The sequence below is a fragment of the Miscanthus floridulus genome, chromosome 11 (assembly GCF_019320115.1).
Source record: "Miscanthus floridulus cultivar M001 chromosome 11, ASM1932011v1, whole genome shotgun sequence".
Lineage (NCBI taxonomy): Eukaryota > Viridiplantae > Streptophyta > Magnoliopsida > Poales > Poaceae > Miscanthus > Miscanthus floridulus.
In genome coordinates this window covers 46,755,619-46,762,848 of record NC_089590.1, presented here as the reverse complement: position 1 = coordinate 46,762,848, position 7,230 = coordinate 46,755,619, and the positions used below count along the sequence as shown (strand labels likewise).

Below are 7,230 nucleotides of genomic sequence, written 5' to 3'. Positions count from 1 at the left end.
ATCTCATGATAACATAAATAACTAGTCATAACCAAAAATCCATTTATATCTCGCAGGTGATAGGTAATCACCCGACTTTTATCGTTCTAAGCATGGCTAAGCATAATTAGGCATTCACGGATTAAAACGGGTAACAAGGTTGATATGGAAAAACAAGGCTAATAATGCACCAAATAGGTTTCCACTCAACTCCTAATCACTTAATGCAGTATATAAAAGCAAAAGTGATATAATTTGGAAAACACAAGGTAGGTTTAAATGCATCCAGGGCTTGCCTTTATTGGCGGAAAAGTCAGGTTCCGGAGTCGTTCCACTGGTATTAAATCCAACTTCAACAGACGGATTAACCTCCTCCTCAACTTGATTAACTACCATGTGCTCACTTTCGTTCACTACACATAGTAACAATGCCATGTTTAACATGATGCGAGATACAAAACGTGATGCTTGATAATGGATGCAAAAGTTAAAAACTTGAATACAACTTTCCTTCGCGGTACAGTTACAAGTCAAAACTAACTAAACCTTTTTCATAACACTCATTTCAATTGCTAAGGATCATTACCAACTAATGACCCAAGGTCATCACTCAATCCAAAAATTCAAACAAAACCTAAATTATTAAAGGTTACTGTTTGCTTTTATGAATTAATTATTTAATTCAAAATTATGAAATAAATCAACTTGTTTCAATTGAGCTCAAAATTTAACTTGTTTCAATTGAGCTCAAAATTTTTGTGAAGGTTCATTACATGATAACCAAGTGGCAAAACAATTTTCATAATTTTTGGATAGTTATTTAAACCTAGAAAAATCATGGAAACTCATTTATTAATTAATTGAGCAATTTTTATCACATTCAAAAAGTACTGAAAATCAATAGTTCATATTTTTCTTAAATAGTATACATCATAGAGAGGTCACACAAAAATTTCCATAATTTTTGGAGCTCTAAATAATTCTACACAAAAATAACAAAAACTCATACTATTCATTCATCACTGAAAAATAGAAAATTCATTTTCAAACACCGAGTCACTGACAATGCGACCCCACCTGTCATCCCCGACCTCCCGCGCTGACCACGGCGACTACATGCGCTGACCGGCGATTTCTCGCCGACGGTGAGATCACCGGCGACGGCCAAGGTACCACCACGTCCCCTACATCCCTACGCGTCGATTGGTGGCACAAGCGAGACCTAAAACGGCCTAGACCGAGCATGACATCAGCCATGGCGGCCACGATGGCGCAGCTGCGCAACGCTGGTGAAACAAGACCGGTAGCACTTAAACAAACTGCACAGGAAGGTTCAGCAGCTCATACCGAACACGATTGAGCAAAGAGCAGGGCCGGAAGAGCAACAGAGAGGTGGGTCGACGTGCACAGCAGCCACGGCGGAGCAACGGTCGTCGATGGCGATGTTTCGGTGACTGCGGTGGACAAAATGGTCAATCAACCGGGCACAAAGCACCACGGCATCGTGGCGAAGCTGAAACAAGACTTCGCAAGGTTAGAGGCTCACCGTAGAGCTATGGCCACGGTGAAGCGCATGCGACGGCGACGCTGCCGGCCGCGAGGAAGAAAAGCGATGAACGGTGGTTCCCGGCGAAGTCAAGCCACAAGGGCTGGTTTGCTGGGTGCGCAAGGAATAAGCGGAGCTATGGCAAGCTTAGCCGAGGATGGGAACGCGCGACGGCGACGGCACAGCTCAACGGAGCAGCGGCGGCAGTGACGGGAAAAACAAAGGAGGAGAAAAAGGAGAACGGCGACGACGCCTGGGCTATAAACGTGACCAGGAAGCAAAGAGAAGCCACGAAGGGGCCTTCTCCACGCTAGTGTGAAGCCAAAGACGGCCACGAGCACGCCTGGAAGCAGAAAGAAGATCGCCGACGGTGAGATGGCTTACGCGACTACTGTTCCCCGAAATTACAAAATTGCCACTCGATTTGAATCCCAAATTACTCCCAAATTTATGTGGCAACTCAAAAATCTCCAAAAATAAAAGTTGTTCCACATTCAAAGTTCTACAACTTTGCTTTTATAACCAAACCCAAATTCGGTCTACATTTTGAAATGCAAGTTTAAATTCAAAAAGGAGGCATTTTAAGAATTTACGCCTTTTCAAATTACTTCAAATTTTATAAAACAACTTTGAAAACTCTAATAACTAACTTTGTACAACTCGACAAGCTCTACACTTTTGTTTTTAGGCTCAACTCCAAAATGTGCTTAGATTTTGAAATGAGTTTTCAGGGTAGAATTAAATATTGAAAATAAGGGTTTTCAGAACTTCAATTCAATACAAAGAATTTTAACTCAATTCAAGCCCTACAAGTCAACACATATAACCTAAAGGTAAACTTGTTTTAGTGTATGCATATCAAAATTTTCACTAACACATGAATGATGTGCTATACATATGATGACATGGCATGTTTTAGTATTTAAACACCCGAGGTGTTACAGACGGTGCGTTGTGTCAGGACACCGAGCCGTGACTCTGCTAGGTGTAGATGGGGAAGTGACTATATGCCTGTTACTGTTGATGACGTGAGTTCCCTATTGGATTGTAGTGGTTGTCGTATGCTCATGTTAGGATCCACGCCCGAGGGCTGATGGCGGTGCCCCCAACACTGTAAGACCAAAGTCGGCACCCACAACACTGTTCGGGCTCTGCCATGCCTGGAAGGGCTTAACACACCCGTCCCGTTGTATCCTAACGGTACTTTTCTGCAGGCGTGTAGGGTATCGTCCTCGGTACTGCGGTTGACTCGAATGTTCTATCTTACCACATGCTTGTCATAATGAAGGAGCAGGGCGCAGTCAGCCAGCCCTCAGCCGTCGGGCGAGGCGGAGCCTACCCTCAGCCGTTGGGTGAGGCGGAGCCTGCCTTCAGCCGTCGAGCGAGGCAGAGCCAGTCCTCAGCCGTCGGACGAGGCAGAGTCTAGACCTCTGGGGTTGGGCGAGGCGGAACCAATATTTCGTCGTTCGGGCAAGAAGTGTAGTAGCGTTTTTGTCTGACCAGAAGCATCAACGTTCGATGGTTATTAGCTCCACCTCATTGGGTACCTCAGTATTAGGTCCCCGACAGTAACCCCTGAGCCCCCGGGTGATTCGGATAGAATCGCCCGGAGGGTATTTCAATTCGTCAGAGGGTGCGCGCGAGCACACCCGTAGGGTGTAGCCCCCGAGCCCCCAGGTGATTGGGGGTTTCGATTCGTCAGAGGGTGCGCGCGAGCACACCCGACGGGTGTAGCCCCCGAGCCCCTGGGTGATTCAGATAGAATCGCCTGAGGGGTATTTCGGGCGCTTCGTGGGTATGGCTGTGAGATTTGGTATTTTGACAACTGGATAGCTTAAAGGAAACCCTAGTATCCCGTTCGTGGGGATTCATCCAGGGTTAGCCTGGTTGAGACTCAATTGTGGATCAAGATGCTGTTGACGTCAGGAAGGAGCTGCGAGGAGTGCCCAAGCTTGACATCGAAAGGAACACCTGCTTCATGCGTAACTACATTGCCACTGAGATCTCCAAGTATCTCTTGAGATTACAGGTACTTTGTGCAGCACCATTCTGATCCTTGCCCTCATGATGATGAGTGGTCTGGGTGTCAATTATGTTTAGGGCATATAGATCATAATGACATAATACCACCTATTCTTAGGTCATGTGAGGCAAGGCAAATAACCATGTATAGTTGGCTAGTTAAACTTGAACTTTGTTGAAATGAATTATTGCATTCTCAACTACAGTATCGGGTTTTTTTAATCTCTTCTCAACTATCGATTAGTCACCGAACAATTGCTTTTACGTGGAACTGTCTAGTCTACACTACTAATCTACATTGCTAATCCACCCACTTTTTCTTTGCTAAATCCACACAAAAAAAACGTCCTCGGCTGAGAAGCCTTTCGTCCATCCCCGCAAAATTGTACCCAGAACAACCACATCTTTAAAACAAACCGTCCAGATTGCTTTAAATCTCTTCTCTCTAGTTACTCACTCACATCCAACGGACAGGATGGCGTGTGTCAACCTCCTCATCCGACTCCGCCTCTCCCGCCGCGCGACTCGCGCGATGCCTCTCCTCTCCTCTCCCCCGCAGGGACGAACCCATCTCCTCTCCCCACGTACGAAATCCAGGGTAGGGCAGGCGCCGGCCCCGTGGCCGGGGACGAGCCCCCCTGGCCGCGGGTGCAACCGCTGGGGCCTGCGGGGGCGCGGCCTGTCGTGGAGTGGCCGCCAGGGGCGCGGAGCACGCGGTGGACTCGGCGGCGCGGCGGAAGCGGAGCACGCGGTGGCACGGTGGACTCGGCGGCGCGGTGGACGCGGGGCACTCGGCTAGGGTTTCCCGGCCGCCGCCCTGCCGGTGAGGGCCCTTCTTCTCGATCTCCTCGCCATGGCGCTGCAGTCACTGAGCATGAATCTCGGATACTGGCGGAATCTCGGTGCGTCGGGCATTTTTTTTTTTTTTTGTTATTGTGGCGTCGTTGGCCGCTTCCTGCTCTAAAATATTTTGTTTGTGCAGGCCGCAGAAGAAGATGAAGACGGCCATCAGAAGCTGTCGCATCTCGTCGTGCATGTTAATTCGTGCGGCGGTGGTGCTGAAAGCCTGACTTCTGAGGGTCCTGGTTGTGGATTAAAGGTAAAAAAAAAAAAAAAGAACTCTGTTGCTGAACGTTCTCAGTTTGGTGTCCTCTGTATTTTTTCACGTGCATGCCTTCAATCAATTAGTTCACCGCTATGCATAAAACAAGGTTATGCCAACCAGTCCTATCACTTTTGTTCGCTTATCTTTGCTTAGGAACTGATGATATGATCAATGGTGTTATTTTGTAATTGTGGTTGCAGGGGAGGGGTTGGTCTGATCAGTAGCACTGGTTGAGGAAGGTGCATAGCACTTGATTTGTAAGATACTAAATTTTGTTCTTTTGGGTCATGAACAAGGTCAGCAATCGCACTTATCTATGATTTCTAAGATACTGAATTTTGTTCTTTTGGGTCATGAACAAGGTCAGCAATCATTTAAATACATGTTGCTTGTCAAAATATTTCAGGAAATATGTACCTAAGATGCACATATCTATGTTAAATATTAAGTTACAACATGGAGTTATATTTGGTTGTTTCCATCAGTTTTCAGATCATTTTTCTCGCAGTTGATGTTTAGTGAGTGCTGCTGCGAATATGGTTGTTGCTGGACTTGTGCTACACAAATTTGTTCAAATTGATTACTCTGTAGCTTTTCTGTAACTAGAAATTGATTAGTGAGTGCGGCGCATCGAGGATAAGGTGCTTCTCGATCCATTTTGTTCATTTTTGGCCGGCGCATGATCTGGTGAGGCAGGGACGGCACGGTGGACGTCTCCAATGGCGACGGCGCATGATCTGGTGACTTTCTCATTCAAATATATCAATTCCGCTTAATCCAGTTTCAGTCATCCACCAAACTGACTTCGCGTGTTTAATGCTGTAGATAAATGTAACACCCCAGGCTCGTCACACGGCACAGGCCCACTCTATCGAGGGGTGGGCTCCACCTATGTAGCAACCCGCTTGCGCTTTTGTCCTCGCTTCGCACAAAACGGTTAACTGAAGGTTACTATGCGTCATTGGTCTGGCTATTTAAGCTGGTTCGGCGAACTCAGAATTCACGGCATGTACTAAACTTCTAGTTGTACAGTGCTTTCTGTAGCTACAGTAAATCATCGCTACAGACCTTTTCCCGCATCTACAGTCTAGCTTAGATAGCCAGGTCAAGGGCGCGTGGTAACCTTCGGTTAACCATTTTGCGCGAAACAAAGACGAAAGCACAAGCGGGTTGCTATGTATGTGGGGCTCACCCCTGGCAGAGTGGGCCTATGCCGCGTGCCGGGCCTGGGGTGTTACAATAAAGAAACTGTCAACACAACTGCTGCATCACTCACCTGCTTTTTGTATGAGAACTTTGATTCGTGGATAGTAACTTGACTAAACCTGAGTATGATAAGGTATCCACGCTTTCTCCTGCCTCGATACAAAATGCAATGTGCAAAAGAATTTCAGATGTATGATGTTGTTTTCTGAATTTCAGCTCTTGAAGGCCCTCAGGGGTGTGAAGGTTGAAGTAACACACAGAGGTAATAAACGCCGTAATGCAGTTTGTGATTGCCTTATGTGCTTTCCTTTTGTTGTTGTTGTAGCTTAAGTATCAAGATTCTGGATCTCAGAAAACGTGGTTTCCAATCAATGGGTACTGGAATATCAAAGACAAGGTATTGTTCATGAGCTGCAAAACCAATCTTAAAGTTAGAGGTTTAATCAAGGTCCATTTTAAGAACCTTTTCCAGTATACTGTCATTTACTTTCTCTTATGTTCTTTAGCGAAGTAATAATCAATAAAAAATTTCGTTAATTTTCCATGAATTTTGATTGTACATATAATTATTTGCATATTTTATTTGGATTGTTTGCAGAAAGTAATAAATGATGCCAAAATCAGCAACTGGGCATGTGTTAAATCCTGTGAAGATTTATCCAACAAAGCTTTTGAAGAGAGGGAGCGGGGGGGGGGGGGGGGGGGGGGGGGGGGGGGGGGGGGGGGCGTGCAAATGGACCAAACCTTTTCCATTTTTAGTAAGATCTGAGGGGTAGGAATATCATCGAATCTCTCTAAACTGAAATTTGCAAATGCATTGGCCAGTGGGTGGATGATTTTCTTGTGCTTGCGCTTGCATAGTGGAATTGTGATTCCTTTTTTTGGTTTTCTATGTTCTTTGTTATCATTCTGTGACCCACAAGCTGACTATCTGCTTATCATTACATAGTCTGATTCTATTTGCTTAAATGATTGAATGCATGTTGTGGGCTTGTTTATTTTTTATGAGTAAGAAATCACCAATCTTTGTTTGATAGAGAATTTGTGTTTCTTTCACGAGTAGATTTATTTTTTAGTTTTATGATTTATTTTTTCAAGACGTCACCGTAGCGTTAGCACGGGCAATATACTAGGCTCATCATGAAAAAAATTCAGGCCTGATGACAGTTGTATAATTACAAGCAAGGACGACATGTGTATATAAGAAGACTTTTTCACGCAGGTCGAGAAAACTCTGAACCCTGTCCCACCCATACATAATGGCACCGCAGCTCTCATAAGACTGGGCTGGCCTTAGACATGTGCTTTAATGTGGGATAGACGAGGGGATTTTATTCGCCTCCGACCGACAAACTCACCCTGGGAGGGATCG

At 45.4% G+C, this 7,230-nt stretch overlaps 1 long non-coding RNA gene across 2 annotated transcripts; it reads left to right on the top strand.

The window, feature by feature from the left end:
• The first annotated feature begins 4,098 nt into the window (after window positions 1-4,098).
• On the top strand, window positions 4,099-6,541 carry LOC136494504 (uncharacterized). 2 transcript variants are annotated; one of them, XR_010768616.1, is made up of 6 exons: window positions 4,099-4,449; window positions 4,530-4,646; window positions 4,853-5,392; window positions 5,478-5,991; window positions 6,075-6,255; window positions 6,457-6,541. It is a non-coding gene; the product is annotated as an uncharacterized lncRNA (long non-coding RNA). The 2 variants fall into 2 exon arrangements; XR_010768615.1 differs by having other exon boundaries at window positions 4,853-5,991.
• The last annotated feature ends 689 nt before the right edge of the window (window positions 6,542-7,230 follow it).